The sequence below is a fragment of the Lithobates pipiens genome, unplaced genomic scaffold (assembly GCF_037356315.1).
Source record: "Lithobates pipiens isolate NorthernLeopardFrog02 unplaced genomic scaffold, aLitPip1_a1.2 Scaffold_30, whole genome shotgun sequence".
Taxonomy (NCBI): Eukaryota; Metazoa; Chordata; class Amphibia; order Anura; family Ranidae; genus Lithobates; species Lithobates pipiens.
In genome coordinates this window covers 49,744,711-49,762,693 of record NW_027507791.1, presented here as the reverse complement: position 1 = coordinate 49,762,693, position 17,983 = coordinate 49,744,711, and positions in this window count along the sequence as shown.

The window sequence follows — 17,983 nt, the reverse complement described above, 5'->3', positions numbered from 1 at the left end:
ACAGGCAGTGGAGCCTTATGGCTTCACTGTCCGTTTCCTACTGCGCATGCGCGAGTCACGCAGCGCTTTGTGAATGGGACGCGCTGTGTTCTGGAACACACTGTTCCCAGAACACAGCGCGACCCATTGCCCAGAAGACGCCGCAAGGAGGAGAGAAGAAAGAAGATCTCCGCGGAGGAGGAAGAGGAAAATTAGGATTATGTGCCTAGCAACAGGCACTTCTGGTAAGTAAAAAAAAAAACACAATTTCATTTTTTTTTTTTAGATTTTTTTGTAGTTTTTAATTTTATATTTTTTTCAGGGTGGCCCTCCACTTTAACCCTCTTGGGCATGGAGGTCACCAGAGCTTCACAGGTTGCCAGTGGAATCCTCTTCCCCTCCTCCATGAGGACATAATGGAGCTGGTGGATGTTGGAGACCTTGCGCTCCTCCACCTTCCATTTGAGGATGCCCCACAGATGCTCAATAGGGTTTAGGTCTGGAGACATGCTTGGCCAGTCCATCACCTTTACCCTCAGCTTCTTTAGCAAGGCAGTGGTCATCTTCGAGGTGTGTTTGGGGTTGATATCATGTTGGAATATTGCCCTGCAGCCCAGTCTCTGAAGGGAGGGGATCTGCTCTGCTTCAGTATAATCACAATACATGTTAGCATTCATGGTTCCCTCAATGATCTGTAGCTCCCCAGTGCCGGCAGCACTCATGCAGCCCCAGATTATGACACTCCCACAAACCATGCTTGACTGTAGACAAGACACACTTGTCTTTGTCATCCTCACCTGGTTGCCCCCACACACGCTTGTCACCATCTGAACCAAATACATTTATCTTGGTCTCATCAGACCACAGGACATGGTTCCAGTAATCCATGTCCTTAGTCTGCTTGTCTTCAGCAAACTGTTTGCGGGCTTTCTTGTGCATCATCTTTAGAAAAGGCTTCCTTCTGGGATGACAGCCATGCAGACCAATTTGATGCAGTGTGTGGCGTATGGTCTGAGCACTGACAGGCTGACCCCCCCCCCCCACACCTACAGCCTCTGCAGCAATGCTGGCAGCACTCATACGTCTATTTCCCAAAGACAACCTCTGGATATGACGCTGAGCACGTGACCTCAACTTCTTTGGTGGACCATGGCGAGGCCTGTTCTGAGTGGAACCTGTCCTGTTATACTGCTGTATGGTCTTGGCCACCGTGCTGCAGCTCAGTTTCAGGGTCTTGGCAATCTTCTTATAGCCTAGGCCATCTTTATGTAGAGCAACAATTCTTTTTTTCAGATCCTCAGAGAGTTCTTTGCCATGAGGTGCCATGTTGAACTTCCAGTGACCAGTATGAGAGAGTGAGAGCGATAACACCAAATTTAACACACCTGCTCCCCATTCCCACCGGAGACCTTGTAACATTACCGAGTCTAATGACACCAGTGAGGAAAAATGGCTAATTGGGCCCAATTTGGACATTTTCACTTAGGGGTGTACTCACTTTTGTTGCCAGTGGTTTAGACATGAATTGCTGTGTGTTGAGTAATTGTGAGGGGGCAGCAAATTTACACTGTTATACAAGCTGTACACTCACTACTTTACATTGCAGCAAAGTATAAATTCTTCAGTGTTCTCACATGAAAAGATATAATAAAATATTTACAAAAATGTGAGGGGTGTACTCACTTTGATATATATATATATATATATATATATATATATATATATATACACATACACACACACACACACACACACACACAGGTATATATATACTGTATATATAATGCACATTTAGGGAAAAAACAAGGCTTCTTTTGGTGATATTTGTATATTATTGCCTAGTGTTGTTTTAATTCTCCTTGTCAATCCATAGACAAAAATATGTTCAAAAAAATCCTAAAGAAATGCAATTTTTTATGATTTAAATTTAAATTATTTTAATGACACTAAAATTATAAAGCATTACAGTTATTTATAAAATTAAATTATGACTTTTTTCAATTTTGCACTTTGTTTTGCTTTGTTTAGTACATGTTTTAATACAATTATAACAGGGCTGCTTTTTAAATAATAAAGAAATACTAAATTTAGAATTACACTTGGTCAGGAAATTAACACATCTCTACAACTGAGATTGTGGGTAGTAATTGGTCATTTGGCATTTAATATACAGTAAAATGTTTTGTTGAAGGTAAAGCATAACAAGGTCACTGCTGGTGATGGGTACACTCTGGTGATGGGTACACTCTGGTGATGGGTACACTCTGATGTAAGGGGGCTGCTGGTGATGGGGACACTCTGATGTAAGGGGACTGCTGGTGATGGGGACACTCTGATGTAAGGGGACTGCTGGTGATGGGGACACTCTGATGTTAGGGGACTGCTGGTGATGGGGACACTCTGATGTTAGGGGGCTGTTGGTGATGGGGACACTCTGATGTAAGGGGACTGCTGGTGGTGGGGACACTCTGATATAAGGGGGCTGCTGGTGATGGGGACACTCTGATGTAAGGGGGCTGTTGGTGACGGGGACACTCTGATGTAAGGGTGCTTCTGGTGATGGGGACACTCTGATGTAAGGGGACTGCTGGTGATGGGGACACTCTGATGTAAGGGGGCTGCTGGTGATGGGGACACTGATGTAAGGGGGCTGCTGGTGATGAGGACTGCTGATGAGTACACTCAAAATTAAAGTGGGCCGGTCTGGATGAAGTCCAGGGCCAAATTTTTGTCCCAGTCCAACCCTGGGAGGGGTGTAATCCACCCTTCCCAGTTTGCAGTTAAAGAGTTCTTAGGATTTTCTGGCCATTCACCAGTAAATATCTGTACGAAATTTCTCACAGTACAAAATCAGAATTGAAAAAACAAAAATTCCTAAATGAAAACTGTTAAATTAAATTCTACCAGCGTATGGCTTACTCAGTTGTTTTAAAGAATCATAAAGTCTCTGCTGAAAGTAGCTGGAAAAAAATTATCCATTCATGTGGACCAGATAGCCTCAAATGTATTCACAGTATCCAATTTTGCATATTTTTTAATGGAACACTAAAAATAACAAAGTAAACAAAAATGATAAAACATTTACATATAAATAATTTAAAAAATAACGATATAAAAAAATGTGCAGAAAACGAATCACTAAGGGGAGATGGGAGGGAATTCACCAGGATAGAGTAGGGTTAACTAAGAATTTACAAGGAGATAAATAGGATTAGATGCAATAATAATAATAATAAAAAAAAAAAAAAAATGCTTTTTTTTATTTTTCTTTTATTTTTGCTCTCCAATGCTCTGGGTTGTTGGAGCGCCCTTGCCTTAGTCCTGCATTGTACTTGATGCTGTATGTGTGCAACTGCATTAGCCTTAGGCCGCGTACACACGAGCGGACTTTTCGACATCCAAAGTCCGACGGACTGAGTCCGTCAGACTATTCGATCGTGTGTGGGCTGCAACGGACTTTAGCTTCGCTAAAGTCTGACGGACTTTAGAAATGAAGCATGCTTCAAATTTTCCCGACGGAACTCCGCCGGACCCGGTCCCCTTCGAAAAATCCGCTCGTGTGTATGCTACTCCGACGGACTAAAACCGACGCTAGGGCAGCTATTGGCTACTGGCTATGAACTTCCTTATTCAAATCCAGTCGTACGTCATCACGTTCGACTCCGTCGGAGTTTGGTGTGATGGTGTGTGTCCAAGTCCGTTCGGTCGAAAAGTCCGCCAGAACTCCGTCGGAACTCCGTCGGAACTCCGTCGGGACTCCGGCGGAACTCCTTTGGAGGTCTGTCGGACATAAGTCCTCTCGTGTGTACGGGGCATTAGAAAAGAGACTTTAGGGGATTATTAGCACAGTATAGAGGAAACTTGAAAGGGTGAGGAAAAAAGGAAGTATTTCATCGTATTCTTCTACCCATTGACATAATGGTCAAATACCCTTGTGGGGGGGGCTCACTACAAGGGTAATTTTGTTTTATCTGCCTGGAGTGGGACTTGAATTATCTCTTTAACTACCTATCTCCCTATCTATATGAAATGTTACTTTTTCCAGGTACTTATTTAGAAAAAAATTTTTTTTCCCTTTTTCACATTTGGTGTGAGAGATCTGGGAACACTTTTAAGGCTGAGTATTGGGTAGGAATGGTTTCAGGGTGCCGGAAGGGGGCCAACACTTGCTCCTTTATGTGATAGAAGTGAATACGTAATATGAAGTCTCTCAGGACAGTATCTAGCAGGTGTGGTGGCTTATGAAGACAGTGGACCCTGTCCATAAGTTCTGGACGTATGTGGGCAGTTGGTCTGGAAGTACCATTTTGGGGATCCCTCTGATTTTCAAGTCGTTCCGACATGATCTGTGTTCAAGATACGCTATTTCAGCCAGGCTATGTCTTCCTCCCTATCGTTATGGGAATCTATGACAAAGCACATTCTTCCATTTTAGACTCTACATGGTCTACTCAAGGGGTGCCCAAACTTTTGAAGAGTGAGGGCCACTTAAGCGACTTGATAACCGGTCGTGGGCCACAATGAGCCGAGCAGGTGGATGACAGGTCCATACAGAGTGGACACAGCCCACTCTACTCTATGGGTCCTCTGATCCACCCTGACGGAAGGGGATTGATCCCCTTCAGTTTTTTGGGGGGTTTTTTGTGAATCAGATTGGAGATAGGCAGGTGTAAAAGGACACAAATCTGTTTACATCTGCCGTTTCATAGAGGTGATGGAGGGTCCGATTGTGTGAAAGGGGCCTTACACAAGTGCACTGCACTGCATTAGTGTGACATTCCTGTGGGTTAGCTACACTTTGCCATAGACTTATATATATTCTTTCTGAAAGCTCACCAAACCCGCAGGTAATAACAGAAGTCTATGCCTCAGTGCAGGTAACTTGAAGGTGCACTGCACCTGCGGGTCAGTTTGAAAGCAGCCCAGTAACCACTGCGCAGATATGCCCATATATACACTGCAATTTTAGTAATAAACTGACCTTTAATAATTCTTCCATTCAGGTATCGCCTGCTGCTGCTGTCCCCGGCAGAGTGCATTTGGTATCACTCCGCCTGTGGCAAGAGATGGCGCTATACAGTAAGCATCAGCTTTTACAGATCTGCTCCACTTGCTTTGGCGGCTTCATTAACAACACAGATGCTCTGGGATGGCAGGTCTGCAACCCATGATCTGGGCTTGCCAATCTGCCATCACACAGAAAGAGGTCGCGGGCCACATCAGAGAGCTCCGCGGGCCACATGTGGCCTCTGGGCCACTGGTTGGGCACCCCTGGTCTACTCTGTCACCCAAGTCCAGAATATCATCATGAAATTGGCGCGCAGAGTGTGTAATGTCTGCCTGTAGTGAGGCCCTGAAGGACTGCAACTCCTTGCCTCCTTGGACTTGCCAACCAGCAGACTGAAAGTGCAGCTGCAGGTGTGTGTGTGTCCTCACCTCCAGATGAGCTGTCTGCCTCCGGGGGAGATGGAATCCTGCAGCAAATGTTTATAGACGGGTTACACAAGGTTGACAGTGTAGGACCTCTGAGTGTTATCTCAGCTGCTGGAGCTTCGCAGTCTGAAAGAAGAGTTTCAGGTGTGTGTCCTGCAACAAACGTCTATAAACGGCTTTCTCGGGTGAGCTGTCTGCCCCTGAGGGTTATCTCAGCTACTGAAGCTTTGCAGTTCAAAGGATGACAGGTGTAGTGTTGTAATGTCCTGTCCTAAATGTGTATGTGGATTAATGTTTGACATCAATGTGGGTAGCTGGGGTTTGATAAAAGTCAAACAGCCAGGAGTGTGCAAGGAGACAGGGATAGGAGCCTGTTTTTTTTTCCTCGCAGCGTTGTGAGCCCCCACCCTAGGAATTCTTTGATAAAAAAAGTAGTGGAAGAGGAATATTAACCCATTAGTTGTCTGTATTCTCCTCTGAAGCCGTTTGCTGAAACAGAGAGAGAGAGAGGGGAATGCTAGCATGTGATATTGTGAAGAGGAGAGAAGATGTTGAAATAGTTAACAAAGTTGCAAAGGTTACATTGCTAAAGAAACAGGGAGGAATCCTGTGTGATAAAGAAAATTGGATAAGGAAGTTAAGAAAGCTGGCAATTGTATCACAGAATTAATGATATGCTGGAACCACTGCACTATACAAAAATCTGAAACAGAGGAGGGAAGGGGCAACCCTAACACCCACTCCCTTCCAGGCATGTCCTGGCCATCGAGACTACCGGGAGTTTCTCGGTGGGCCGATGGCTCAGTGGGCCACTCTGATGTAAGGGGGCTGCTGATGGGACACTCTGATGTAAGGGGGCTGCTGATGGGACACTCTGATGTAAGGGCTGCTGATGGGATAAACTGTTGTAAGGGGGCTGGTGATAGGACACTCTGATGTAAGGGAGTGCCAATGGGACACTCAAAATGTAAGTGGGCCGGTCTGGATGAAGTCCAGGGCCAAATCTCTGTCCCAGTCCAGCCCTGCTCCCTTCTCACCACTCCAGCCCAAGCACAACCCACTGTGACAACTCCGCCACCTTAGTGCACCCAGGCCTTCACTTTCTGCCCAGCCCAGTGCACTTCCTGCCGGTGGCCATCTTGGTACACCCAGTAGGCCCAACCTATACCCAGTCCTCCCTGTTTTAAACCAGGATGGTTCTTACCACATACCTTTCTTCCCCAATACGAAAGCACTACCTTCACAGGCCAGATATGTTAATGATGAAGAAGCATCCGAGTGGGAAGACCAACAACAGGCAGCAAGGCCACCCGCTGATTTAACCCCCAATCTGGCTCCGGACTCACAGTTAAGAGAGGATCTCAAACATATGCTGGCAACCATAAGGAACAGTGCCCCTTCCCTGCCCCCGCCCCAACACCAGTCTTGGTTACCAGAAGGGGCACTGGTGATGTATGTCGCTTTTACCCCATCACAAGCAGTTGCCTTAGTGACAAGTCTGCCTGACCCAGAGAAACAGCCAATGCCCTTCTACCGCAGGATAGTGCAGATACAAGAGACTTGATCAGCCTATGCCAAATCAAAGTAGGACTTGTCTTTTGGCCGGTCATGCAGGTGGCCTTCTATGATGTCTGCCTGACAAGTGCCACTTCCTCAACCTCAGGCGTGGAGTTCTGTGCACAACTCTGCGACTGGGCAAAATTTGGCAGATCCGACTATCACAACCCAAGATATTGCCCAAGATAAAGGGGAGTCTGTGAAGAAGTATCATGCTAGACTCATAAAGGCCTTTGATGATCTGGGCTTCTCCCATTATGGAAAGGCACACACACACACACACACACACATTATCAACTGCTTTTGTCTCAGGGCTCAAAGAGAACATCAGAAAAGGCTTGCTCCCCTATCCTTAGAAGACTCATCTGCTTTGTGTTCTCTGCCTCTCCTGATGACACTTCATGAAGCAATAACTCCAAGTTCAATACCCCAGGAAGTACGTGACAGAATCCCTGCGTGCCTATGATCCACAGGACCGGAAGACAATTGTAACTTAAAGGTGCCACCAGTTTCAGTCAAGTTCAAAGAGGGCGCATCATTGCCCCCGGAAACCACAATACCCCCTAAAGTTAGCCCAATCTGCAGCTATTTCGAAGCATGTCAAGGCCCTCATGTCAAATGGAGCCCTAATACCCTGTGCATCTCCATGCAACACACCTCTGTTCTCCAGGAAGAAGAGAACCCCTAAAAGAGAACCAGCTACTTGCGGGGGTGTCCCTGACCGCAAAGTACCTCACAGTGGTGGACCTTGCAAACACTTTTTTCAATGTCCACCCTCACCCCTCCTGCTGGCACCTTTTGCATTCATCCACGAAAAAAACAGCAACATACCTAGACAGTTATGCCACAAGGGGCACAGAACTCTCCAAGCCAGTTTGCAAAAGCTATGGCTATCATCCTTGACACATGACAAGAGGATCACCCAGAAGTGATTCTCCTCCAATATGTTGATGACCTTCTCCTCTGTGCAGATGACTTACCCACTGTTGAAGTCATCTCAGAAAGCCTGTTGTGTTATCTTGCCAACAAGGGTTGCAAAACCTCAAAGCCCAAATTGCAGTGGTGCTCAACATCTGTCATTTTCCTTGGACACTTCTCCAGCTGTATCGAGCGGGGTAGTAAACTAGTTGCTGCCCAACTCTATATACAGTCTAAAAGAGTTGCTGAGGAGAATTGGCGAGGTGAGTAGGACCTTTAGATGAGGGACAGAAGAAAATAGACATTATAGGGGGGACTGTGAAGGAATGTAATGTACATACTGATAATCAGAAAATGTCTATTTGCTTATGTGTATACATGTTTCTATGCAACTCCTTACTTATTATATAGTATACAGATTGGTTCTGTTTGTAACTAAAGATAGCGGGTACCCCCTGGCTCCCACACATTAGAAGAATGCCGACGTGATGACAGAACCAGCTTCAACCAAACTTCAAGCATCAAGTCACTCCATTTCTCTTGTATTTCAACCAATGAGATGTACCTATTAGACTGATATAGCAATGATGTATCTTTACGTATAAACATTAACACCGCCCAGGAGTAAACCAGAAGTTTAAAAGTAACCGAGCTGAACGTGTCTCAGAGTGTGTTTACTTCTAATGTGCATGCACATTAACGCTTTTTAATTAGAAACAGCAGCAGATAACCTTGAGCTCGACTGAAGCTCATAACCTTATCAGTACATTTAGGATTACAATTTGTAAGAAAAATTAACATGTCTCTAGAAAAGAGATGCATTGAGAATGAGCATAATTGTCAATTAGGGTTCAATATACATCAGCATAAAAACATAATACGTAAAAGATTAAAAACCCCAAAAATTTTAATCTGATTTTAGACTCAACCCCTTCTCTTGTATACAAAGAAAGTATAAAAACACTCATTTAAAACCCACTTGACTGTATGCAAAAACTTATATTATTATTTTTTACCAAGCTTAAAATGACACCAAACACTCATTAAAAACTTGTGCCCACCTCTTTTAAATAGAACACCGATTCTCATAATATACTGTATATAAAGCATCCTGTGTAAATATTCATGATTATGATAAAAATAGTTCGGGTAAATCTGTGGTAGTCTTTGAAATGGAAAGCAACTATGGGATCAATTCACTAATGCCGCCCAGATGGACTAGACGACCAGATGGACTAGGTCCGACGGAACAAATCCACCGGACAATTTGATCGTGTGTGGGCTTCATCGGACCTTTGCTGTCTAAAAATCAGACGGACTTTAGATTTAAAACATGTTTCAAATCTTTCCGACGAACTCGAGTCCGGACGAAAAATCAGTTCGTCTGTATGCTAGTCCGACGGACGAAAACCGACGCTAGGGCAGCTATTGGCTACGAACTTCCTTATTCTATTCCAGTCGTACGTCATCACGTTCAAATCCGTTGGACTTTGGTGTGCTTGTATTTGGCCAAGTCCGTTCGTTTGGAAAGTCCATCGGAACTCCACCGAAAGTCCATCGGGAGGACCGTCGGACCTAGTCTGGTCATGTGTACACGGCATAAGAGTTAAATAACGGCTCATAAAATGCACTAAAATCCTGCCTGCGGTAACAATTGTGCAACTGTTCAATTCATTAAGAATTTTGCGTTAATTTGTTCTATTTAGCACCCCTCCCCCCCTTCAAGGCCACGACAACTTAACACTCCATCTCAAGATTCCACCCGAACTCCACACTTCCCCCCAGCTGGGCTGATCCAGAGTATTTGAGGGGGCCTTCTGTTGGGGATTGGTCAGGACCCTCAGAATATTCCAAACAGCTCCACTTTACTTCCCCTCCCATTCTTCTAGAAGGTTCCAGTACATTCTGGAAGTAAGGGGGAGGTCTCAGTGATGCTGCTTGTGAGTCATCCAGCTTTCCCAGGATCTCTGCCCAACCCAGGAAAAACACAGACAGGCTAGGCTGCCAGCCAAGCATGTACAAATTTACCTGCTCTAAATAAAAAAAAACTATCTGCACTCCTAGCACACCAGAGGGTGCTACATATAATATAACTCTTACTAAATCCTTTTATACACAAACATAAAACACATGACATGACACATAAGGGGAGACAGACTTACAAGGGTACAAATCCAAATAATCCTTTATACCTTACCAAATAAACGACCTACTTCTTATTAAGCTTAGCTTAAACCTGACTGCTCACATTTTCTATTGCCAACTTGTGGGCTAGGTGCAGCCTGGTGCAGTGGCAGTAATCACATTGAGGCCCAATTAGCAGAAACCAATGCACTAAAGAATTTGCAAAACAGTGCAACAGCCTGGCGGGGAGGCCAACCGGCTCACAGTCCATGCAGCAAAGAATCAGTGGAAGTAGGCCCAAATTGTAGGACGTACTTGCCAAGGGAAGTGGACTGGGGCATGGAGTGGGGCATGGGTCCAACCCAAGAGGGAGTTTGTGGAAGGGCAGCTGTAGGCTCTGCTCTTTCCCTACTCCTCCAGAACAGCTCCCTACAACTAGTGCTGTCCCTAGCATACGGGTATACTCTCCCTACACTACCCACTTTGCAAATGCGCACCAGAACCTGGGGGCAGGGACTGAAAAAGTTTCTGCTTGACCCAAGATGGCTGCCAAAGTCACCTGCATGCAGCGTAGCCAACTGGACCACTGCGCCAGGGGACCAAGGAAATCATAGAGAAAACAAGTTTCTTTTGACTTCCTCCCCAGCTGCAGTACCACTCAGGTCAAGCACCACCTACAGTGAAGAAAACACACTGCACATGCCTGCAAGCTCACCCTTGACCCCTTTGCACACCTCTAACTTATATCTCTCGATTGTTGATTCCCTGTACCACTAACCTACTAACCCCCCCCCCCCCCCTTCCTTTTACAATCTGGATGTCCTCTTTCTCACCTTCTATCACCGTCCTATCCCATCTTCTATCAACCAAATCATGTGGATTGGGATATTCCCACCCTAGCATCAAAACTAAACATGGGGGGGTGGTGAAGCTGACCCTCAGTCTCCTTCCTAGTTTCTCAAATAGCTTCCTTTACTTTAAGTAAAGGAGTATAACTCATTTTAGTTTATAATTTGTGTAGGCTGGGAACTTCTCCTCCTGGACAGGAACAGGGTTTTCCCAGGCCCCAAACAATTTATGTACTCCCCAGCCACCTACTGGACACTCTCACCCCTGGGATCAGCTGAGACTGTATAAATATTCAGTCCGCTGATGTGCCATTTCCAACCCACTACATTATAGAATCCTCCATAAGTTAGGGGGAAATAATCAATCCTGTAGCCAGTGCAGCCCAGAACAGCCCAAAGCAATCACAAACTGCTCCACTGATTACAAAGGACCCAAAAAGAACTACATTTACAAAATCACCCTTGCAACCTATCTAAGAGGGTGCTATATCTGGGAGAGATATGAAATGCTCTATAACACTAAGTAAATATTTTCCATAGAACAAAGAGATAAGTGGGAACAGGAAAAAGGTAAGGTGAGGTAAGTGGGTATCCCATCCTTTTCAAGCTTGTTTTATAGAATCAGAGGGTCTCTGTTGAAGGTAGGTGAAAAAAAAAAAAAGGTCAGTTAACGGGTACAGATAGCCTCAAATTTATTGATAGTATCCAATTTTGCAAATTTTTAATACAACAGTAACAAAAATAGCTAACAAATTAATAAAAATGTTAAAAATAGCAGAAAAATAATAGCTAAGGAGGGAAGGAGGATAGGATTAATTAGGATAGAGTAGGGTTAGCTAGGAGGATGATAGATTTAATTAAAATAAACAAAAAAAAACTTTGGGTTGTTGGTAGGTCCTCATTGTCCTTAGGACTGCTGGCCTTGAAATTTCCATGGTGATGTCACAGTTGGGGGACTTGTGGAGTTGAGAAGCCTGTGGGAGCAAGGAAGAAGGCAAGTATAACTGCTTGTTGGCATCCACCTAGACAGAAAATAGCATTTATCCCTTGTCATTTGGGGTAAAGCCAATGCAAAGGTCGATTTTATTTTTTATTTTTTTAACCATACTTCAGCTTTAGAGAAAGAACATCACTACATTTCATTTGCTTATTTCCTGTGTTATACTTTTAGTTATGCTCTTCGTTTCTTTGATCTTTTTTGCTAATACCATGAGCCCTTTGCACGTCACGGAAAACCAAAAACGTCTTAAAATCCTCGTACCTTCTACACTCACAAAATTGCAATGATGGTCCTGTCCACAGCTCTGATAGTCTTCATCTGTAAGTATCTGCTTTGACCATCGTCAATATTTAATTATCTACCTGTGTACCTATCTATTTCTATATCTATTTTAAATGTTACTTATTCTAGTTACTTATTCAATGAACATGTATCTAGTAACTTTTTTCAATAGAGCTGCAAAAATAGAAAGTTTTATTTGAGGTCCCCAGTCATTGTCAGTTTGTCGGTAACATAATACCCTTGAGTTCCCAGATCTGCCCATCTACTGCTGACTTTATTATGGGGTCCCTCTCTCTTTGTGCATTTGCAAAGTGGGTAGTGTAGGGAGAGTACACCCGTATGCTATGGACAGCACTAGTGGTAGGGAGATGTTCTGTAAGAGTAGGGAAAAAGCAGAGCCTACATCTGCACTTCCACAAGCTCCCTCTTGGGTTGGACTGCCCTTGCCCCACTCCACCTAATGTAGAAGTAGGAACAGCTCTGTTGTAGGATTAGGAGTGAGACATCAAAGTGAAAAAAGCAAACAACTTTAGTGGGGAGAGGTCACTGCTGGAGGCTCCAAGAAGAAATCTGGGGCGATACAGTTGACCCGATTCTTTAAAACGGAATTCTAGTAGCTTTGATGCCAAGGAGAATGGGCAAAAACGTCCCTCTCTAGATGTGCAAAGCTGGTAGAGACATCCCTAAAAAGACTTGCAGCAGAAGGTGATTCTAAAAAGTATTGAATACAAATGTACACCACGCTTTTCACATATTTATTTGTAAAAAAAATTGAAAATTATTTATAATTTTCCTTCCACTTCACAAGCATGTGCCACTTTGTGTTGGTCTATCACATAAAATCCAAATAAAATACATTTACGTTTTTGGTTGTAACATGACAATGTGGAATATTTTAAGGGGTATGAATACTTTTTCAAGGCACTGTAGTTAGCCTAAGGCCTGGAACAGAGGCGTAATTGTCCTAGAGGAGGAGATCCCTTCTGGGAAGACCTGCCATGTGTCTGCTACTCATCAAGGCCCCAGCTGGGGACCTACCTTTTCTGCTGAATTTTGCTGGAGCTGACTGAGGGACTTGTTTCTGGGGATTTGGTTTGAAGACTTCACAGGAGAGGTGTCTGGAAGATATTTGAAGGAGGCATCCAATTACCCAAGGACATTAGTGAGTACCGATTGGTGTGATCCCAGTGACAGTGTGCTGTTGCTATCCTTCTTGTGCTAATGTCCATGTTTCCTAACCACTTCTCCTTAGGTGGACGTCATATGATGTCCTGGAGTTAAATCTGAATGATCTCTGTCATGTAAAACCAATCATAGCGGCTGTTAACTTGATTGTTTTTACAGGCGGCAGGAGGGGACACCCCCCCCCTGCGCCGCCCCTCCGGTGCTTCTACCGACTCGTAGCATGAGATCGGAGATTCAGAGAAGGAAACCACCGGTGGCAGAAGTTTACCATAGAGCTCACCGAGGGCCAGATGATCCCAGGTCATCTTTATGACGTCACGTCCGGCCCACGGCAGTTGAAAGCGCTGCCGTGTATTTGGCTGGAGAGCCCTTAAATCATTTTTTTTTATTTTTTTATTTCAGGCTTTCCAGCACTTTCAACTGCCGTGTATTCAGCTGGAGAGCCCTTAATTCATTTTTTTTTTATTTCAGACTTTCCAGCCTAGAGGAGAGATGTGGAGATTTATAGACCCCACATCTCCCCATAAAGTGGACCTGTCATTCCCAATTCCAAGGGATGTTTACATTCCTTGTAATAGGGCTAAAAGTGATCAAAGCCTTTTTTTTTAAGAGAAAGTGTCAATATAAAAAATCAAAAGTGAAATAAACAATAATTTTTTTTTTAAAGCACCCCCATCCCCACGTGCTCGCACGCAGAAGCAAACACATACATACGTCGCGCCCGCATATGTAAATGACTGTGCGCAATTTTAGAGCATGACATGTTAGGTATCTATGTACTCGGCATTAACATCGTCTTTCACATTATATAAAAAAAATATAAAAAAAATATAAAAAATCAGGCTAACTTTAATTTTTCTTTTTTTTAAATCATGAAAGGTTTTTTTTTCCAAAAAAAAATGCGTTAGAAAACCATTTTATTCCCTAGGGTCTCTGCTAAAAAAATATATATGTTTGGGTAATTTTCTAGCAAAAAATTATTTTTACATGTAGGAGAGGAGTGCCAGAATAAGCCCAGTATGGAAGTGGACATTGTACTTGGATTCCTGGTGAAGCTCAGCACATTTTTTGCTGCTGAAATTACTGTGCTCAGATTCTTAGAAGGAAGATTTGTGTGCTCAAGTCACTTCTTAATGTGGCTGGCACAGTTACCCAGCACCCATACAAATTCAAGTTCTGCAATAAAGCGTCAAATATTATTAGTATATTCCTAAACTGATTACTGAGCCAAAAAGTGACATTGACTCTGTGCCTGGCTGCTAGTGCATCTACTGGGAAAGAGTCGAGGGATCTAAACAGCAGGCTCTTTCGGGGGTGAGCACTATAATTAATACATCAGGAGCACCCTCTAGTGTGTGCTAGATGTGGTGAGTAGAATAATAAAACCATTCCTTGACTCATATTGTACAATTGTGAGTCTTGGGTCAGGGTTATTAGAGGTTAGGGCTGGATGACTCATCCTGGAAGCCCTCTAGTGCCTCCCCCTGGTGTCTGAAAGGTTGGAGAACCTTCTATAATTAGTGAGTGGGGGTTAGGAGGAGCTGCCATATGTATTTATGAGGCCTCTGCCAATCCCCAGTATTAGCCTGGCAGGGGACTGAGTTGAGCTCATTAATAGACTTGGGCCATAACAGTGGGGCAGTCGGTAGAAGATGGAGATGTAGTGTTTAGGAGGCTGTCAGTGGCCCTGAGGTGTACCCACTTGTTTGGGGGGGGGGGGGTGATCTGCCTTGGCCTGGGGCTTGGGTGCTGGACATATCCTGCCAAAGACACAAGAAGGAATCTTTCCTGGAGGCACAGGAGCAAGCAGAGAACAGAGTGAGTAGTTCAACTGTGGGCTTAAGTCTTCAGTCCTTCTCCTGAGAGATCTTCTGAGAGTCAGTCAGGTGGACTGGTGTGAAGAGGTAGCCAGGAGGGCTGGTGAGGCAGCTGCAGCCAGGTGGCCTGCAGGGCCTGAAGAGGTGGTGCTGGGATCAGTGACCACAAAGGAAGCAGAAGGAAAAGTTATATGCTGTGTCACTCCACGTGTGCTACTGTTAAGGGACTGCGAGCTCCTGCCTGTAATGGGCTGCTAGTGAACTGACAAGGAGACTGTCAAGTTTCCCCAGGAGTGTACCAGCAGAGGGCGAGCAAGAGAGAAGCCAAGTGTGTGAGGAAAGTGAAGAGAAGACTGTATATACCTGTATATAAGAAGTTGTCCCTGAAGTTTGTTGCAGTCAAGTGGGCATCCCATAACTTCCCATCTCTATCCAAGGTATATAGTCCAATAAACAACAAAAACAAAGCTACAGACTGTTTTCTGACCCTGTGAAGATTTGGTGTGTCCGATTGTGCAGGACAGGGGGATCCTTTTCATCTGAAGCTCCTACGTGGGGCATGCTACATTTGGGGGCTCGTCCGGGATATTGCCCAAGATAACCTGCACAGACTTTGCCCCTAGCAACCAAGATTCATCAAGCCAGAGGACTACACTTTGTTGCTGGGACCACTAAGGGGGTGAAACAGGAAGACAGAGTTATATGTATTGCCAGACTGGGGGAGTAGGGGATCCCTTTCATCTGCAGCTCCTACGTGGGGTGTGCTACACATCATATACAGTATTTATGATATTGAATAGTTCCTTTTCTAGAAACAATACAGTATTTTTGCATAGACTGACGTTTGTATTTCAGACATGTAACAATTTTGTGTCTTATTCTACAGCCACAATCCTGGGACACACAGGTGAGTCTTAGATCTGTCATTCATTCAATTAATCTATCACTATATTAGAATTATAGAAATAGCAGCATCACAGAGGGAATTCCAGTAGGTACAGTACATGTTCCAATTCATCCTATCTACACTGAAAATACTGCATACTCCTGACTTTTTGGATAATTTTTTTCTTTCACTTAGTTTTTATTCAAAAAGCTAAATAAACACACAACCAGTATACGTGGAATGTTTGTATAAGATACAAATGTAGATGACCATTGTACAAAGTAACATACGGTAAGTGCTAAAATTTTATATGCTCTACACACCGACAGAGTTAGCAAGGGCTGTTGAAAAAGGTGAAGTTAAATAAATAACACATCAGTTAGTAAAAATTAACAGAAACGCATTAGTCCCAATGCTTTGGAACCAAGAGGAACAGCTAGGAAAATATCGCAAGAAAGGCCATGGACATATTAGGAAGCAAAGCTACAGTAAGGCACATATCTAATTGGCAATGTGTGATCGATTGGGAAATGTAAACACTTGCCTGTGGTCACCCATAAGTAAGTGAGGGTATGGAAAGATATTAAAAAGGTTTAAAAAATAAAATAAAATGAACGCCCCCCTCCAACCTAGTTGAGGGAGCCTGGCGTTATCCATCAAGAATGGAAAAGGAAGAAGACAAAAAAAGGAAAGGACAGAGAAAGAGAGAGAGAAAAATGGGGCAAGAGGGGGACAGGGAAGAGTAATAAAAGATGAAAGAAGAGATAAAAGGGAAGGGGAAGGAGAGACCGCAGAGGCCCGTGCTGACCGCGGCAGAAGAAATTACATATATAATCAAAGCTCCAGAAAGCGCACAGCCAATTGAGAGGATGGGAAGTGATGGAGCCAAGGCTGCCAGGTAGGTAAAAATTTATCATGGGTATCATTAAGAAGCGCCATAAGCTTTTCAATAATGTACTTAATGTTTTATCTTGTCGAACCTGAGAATCTGTGATTTCCACGTTTTCGCTATAGTCTGTTTTGTCGCCATGCAAATATGGGTAATTAACGTACATGCTCTACGAGTAACGTGTTCGATCGGTTGATGAAAGGGCGCTTCCCAGGGGTTCTTTCAGAGGTTAATAAAAAGTATCATATTGACCATAGCGTATACTTGTGTCCACGATCTCCAAACTTTAGGACACGTCCACCAGATGGGCTTCATATCTCCCAATTCCAGGTAACCTCAGAAATAAGAGGAAGAATAAGTAGGTAGACAATGTGCTATACTGGCATGAGTGTAATACCATTGAGACATAACTTTAAAGGAATTCTCCAAGGCCAGGACAATCTCCTTAATTGCGTAGTAAATCATATCAAATAAAAATGCCAGGTCACAACTAACACCCCCAAAATAATCAGTTTTTGGAAAGTAGATATCCCGAGGTGATCTAATTATTTGCTACAATTGTTTGGGGAATTAGAGCTTAAGAACAGCCAAAAATGTTTTTTTTTTTAAAAAACCCACAAAAATCAACTCAGGGGATATAACTTACAGCCAGTAGCAAATGTCCCTTGTGTTGATGTCTGCCACCCCCATCCCTCCCCACAGTACGTTTTGTCCCTTCTCCTGATTTTTGTGTTTTATGTTTTGGTTGCACATAAGCTTTAATGAAAATGCAGAGGAGGGAGGAGAAGGGGTTATTGCACAGGCTACATATAATGGGAAGATTGATATGAAGAGTTTAATATACAAAACACAGGAAATCAGATAATTTTCTTTAAAAATCTGCCACAGGCTAAGTAAAAGATCCTGCTCCCTGCCAGCATGCTGAAGAGAGGGACCCTTGCTCTCTGTGTGGAAGTAGGGGTCTCTCTGTGGAAGTCTGACATGCCTTGTGCTGAGCCACGTCTATGGCTCTGCAAACACAAAACCTCAGGCTTCCTGAAGATTGGAAGGCTATAGCTCTGACTC